At 37.7% G+C, this 3978-nt stretch overlaps 1 non-coding gene across 1 annotated transcript; it reads left to right on the top strand.

The window, feature by feature from the left end:
- Positions 1 to 2805: 2805 nt before the first annotated feature.
- On the top strand, positions 2806 to 2912 carry LOC128285918 (small nucleolar RNA R71). The gene has a single exon (XR_008276465.1). It is a non-coding gene; the product is annotated as a small nucleolar RNA R71 (small nucleolar RNA).
- Positions 2913 to 3978: the final 1066 nt, after the last annotated feature.

The following is a 3978-nucleotide window of genomic DNA, read 5'->3' as shown; positions in this document are numbered from 1 at the left end:
ATCCAATGCCCTAGAACAATCCCTTCTCGTACCATGAAATGGCACTTTTCCCAGTGGAGTACTAGGTTTGTTTCCTCGCATCGCCTTAGTACCTTGGCTAGATTGGCTAGGCAATCGTCATACGTATCTCCAAATACTAAAAAATCATCCATTAAAACTTCCAAATACTTCTCAACCATGTCAGTAAAAATAGACATCATACATATTTGAAATGTAGCAGGTGCATTACATAAACCAAATGGCATTCGTCTAAATGCAAATGTACTGTATGGGCAAGTGAATGTTGTATTGTATTGATCTTCCGGTGCTACTGTAATCTGATTATACCCTGAGTATCCATCGAGAAAAAAGTAGTAGTCTCGCCCTACGAGTCTATCCAGCATCTGGTCCAAAAACAGCAAAAGAAAGTGATATTTCCTAGTCGCATTGTTTAGCTTTCGGTAATCGACGTAAATTCTCCATCCCATAACCGTTCTAGTCGGTATCAACTCATTAGTCTCATTTTCGATGATCGTGATACCTCCTTTCTTTGGCACGTACTGGACTGGACTTACCCATGAACTATCTGAGATGGGGTAAATTATACCCGCATCTAACCACTTAATGATTTCTTTCTTTACTACGCCCTTCATGATGGGGTTCAGTCTTCGTTATCCATCAATCGTCCCTTTCTTGCCATCTTCTAGTATGATCTTGTGCATGCATACAGATGGGCTAATACCACGGATATCGGCTATGGTCCATCTGTTAGCCCTCTTGGATTGTTTCAACACCAAGATGAGTTTCTCTTCTTGTTTAGTAGTTAATTCTACTGAAACAATCACAAGCAAAGTAGAAGAGTTACCTAAATAAACATATTTTAGATGTGAAGGTAGTAAGTTGAGTTCTAATTCAGGTGGCTACTCGATTGACGCTTTTGGTTGGACATAATCCCTTTCCTCTAACCCCAAATATTCAAAGCGGGATTACGGAATAATTCCCCTTTGATTAGCTTCTAAAAAAGCTAAGTACTCATCCTCCTCTTCATCATTGGGAGGATCTAATGTCAAAATTTGTTCCAACGGATCCTCCACATAGTTGAGCTCCTTCTCCACTATTAAATCTTCTAAATCAAATACTGTAGAACAATCATCAATTGTGTCAGGAAATTGCATAGACTTAAAAACGTTAAATGTTACGTGATCATCCTGAACGCACATAGTAAGCTCGCCCTTCTACACATCAATAAGGGTCCTTCCAGTTGCTAAGAATAGTCATCCTAAGATAATTGGCACTTATTTGTCTGTTTCAAAGTCTAGGATAACAAAATCAGCAGGGAAGATAAATTTATCTACACATACCAATACGTCCTCGATTTTTCCTTCTGGATGTGCTAAGGATTGATCTACTAATTGAAGTACAACCGTAGTAGGTCTAACTTCACCTATCCCCAACTTTCTAAATATTGACATAGGCATCAAGTTGATACTCACACCCAAGTCACATAGTGCCTTACCATAATATGTTGCTCCAATGTTGCAAGGTATGGTAAAACATCCAGGATCCTTCAATTTTGGGGGAAGTTTGTCTTGAAGATATGCACTGCATTCCTTCGTCAGAGCTACGGTCTCAAATTCTCCGAGTCTTCATTTTTTGGACAGGATATTCTTCATGAATTTGACTTAGTTCGGCATTTTATCAAGTGCTTCAACCAACGGGATGTTGATATGAAGTTACTTGAGTACGTCTAGGAACTTCTTGAATTAAATCTCTTGCTTCTACTTTTGAAGTCTTTGAGGGTAGGGTGGTGATGGTTTCTTTACTGGAACTGGTTGATTCGTCTTCTATGGCAATTATGCATCTGACAAGATTGTTAGTTGATCATAATTAGATGGTTCTGAAATTACCTTGTCAGGTTTTGCAGCTTCTGGTTCTTGTGAAACTGGACTTTTAACTCTTAGTTGAACTTCCTCTAATTCTTGAGCATCAGCTTGCTCCTTTTCAACTTCAATGGTGTTGGGCTCTACTATCTTTCCACTCCTTAATGTTAATGCTTTGCAATGCTCCTTCCCTAGATTCCTCGAATTTTTTGTATCACTAGGTAAAGCACCTTATGGTCAGTTCCTGAGTTCAGTTGCAAGCTGGCACATTTTGTTTTCTAGGTTTTTCAATGTAATTGCTTGGCTTTGAATTATGGCGTCATTCTTGGCCATATGCCTTCAACAGATTTTCAAAGCCATTGGATGGTTCAACTTGGGTTGGTTTCTGAACTTGTTGGGGAAAACTTGGTGGCTAGTCGATCTAGGTTGGGCGTACGTATTACTGGTTCCAGCTCCTTGGTTACTCCAAGAAAAATTTGAGTGGTTTTGCCATGATGGGTTATAAAAATTGGATTGTAGTCCTTGCCTTCCTCTATTTTGGTTTTGGTTACCTATGTAGTACATGGATTCTGGGTTTGATGGATATTCTTGGAAAAAATGTCCTTCCCCACAATAAACACAAGCTATATTTTCAAATTGATTTGGTGGCTGTGCTGCAAAACTGTTAGACCCATTAGTAGTAAGATTTTTTAGCATTGAGGATATTGATGATACCTAATATGTGAGCGAAGTAAGAGCATCTACTTCATGTATTCCAGCAACTCGTCCTTCTGACGCTGCTCTATTGGTTGGCCATTGGTAATTGTTGCTAACAATCCCCTTGATAATTTCATAAGCCTCATTATAAGATTTAGAAAGGAGAGCACCATTAGCAGAAGCGTCCACTACCATCCTCGTGTGAGCATTGAGACCATTATAAAATGTCTCAAGTTGGATGCAATGTGGGATTCTATGATAAGGGCACTTTTGTAATAACTCTTTGTACCTTTCCCATGCCTCATACAAGGACTCATCATCCATTTGTTGGAAGGCAGTGATCTCATTCCTCAACTTAGCATTCTTGCTAGGCAAGAAATACTTCATAAGGAATCTTTCTGCTAACTCTTGCTTTGTGAAAATTGAGTTTGGTGGCAATGAGTTCAACCAGGCTCGAGCTCTGTCCCTCAGCTAATGTGGGAACAGCTTCAATCGTAATACATCTTCGGGTACTCCGAATAACTTGAAAGAATCGCTCACCTCCATAAATAGTCTTAAGTGTAGGTGAGGATCTTTGATAGGCATTCCACTGAATTGGCCCACTGTCTGAAGCATCTGGAACATGATTGGCTTCAGCTCGAACTGTTGTGCCTCAATTTCGGGTCTCCTAATACCCGGATTAAGATCATTAAATACTGACATGACATACTGTTGTAAAGCTTTATCCCTATCATCAACAATAAAGATAGGATTTTGAGCAGGGTTTGCTCTGTTTTCTTGGATTGGATTTTTGAAGTTCATCTCTTCGGTCCTCCTCTGATTTGTTTGTCTCTTTGCTGTCAAAAAGTTCATTCTATCTTAGGGTCTACAGAGAGTAGGTCCAAAATTTGGTCAATACTCATAAACACCTGAAATAATCACAGAAAAATTAATTAAATTAAAAATTAAATAGAAAATTAAACCAAAATGCAAAACTAACAAATTCAAAAATAATGACTCTTTAAAACAGTCCCCGACAACGGCGCCAAAAACTTGGAACGACGGAAATGTGCAAGTGTACACAGTCGAAACAAGTAATGAAGTAACAAGTAAATGTTGAGTTATCGTACCCACAGGGACCGTGAAAAAGATTATTTATGAATGCAATTTAAAATACTTTGGTAAATAAAAATATTTTGTTTAAAGAGGGTGATTAAAAACTTAAGAAAATTAAAATAAATAAATAATGAAGTAAAAGAAAGTTCTAATGCACGATTTCAAAATAAGATTTAATCAAGATGATATAATTGTGTTGGATTGATTACATTTCTTTAACTTAGAATTATTAAATTCATGCTTATGTTGTTACGAATAAATTCATGGCAACACAGTAATTTGCTAACATATTAACATATTCACCTACACAAATCTATTCATCTCTTAA

This window comes from Gossypium arboreum, chromosome 12 (genome assembly GCF_025698485.1).
Source record: "Gossypium arboreum isolate Shixiya-1 chromosome 12, ASM2569848v2, whole genome shotgun sequence".
Lineage (NCBI taxonomy): Eukaryota > Viridiplantae > Streptophyta > Magnoliopsida > Malvales > Malvaceae > Gossypium > Gossypium arboreum.
Note: the sequence above shows the minus strand (reverse complement) of the source record. Positions and strands in the feature narration are given on the sequence as shown.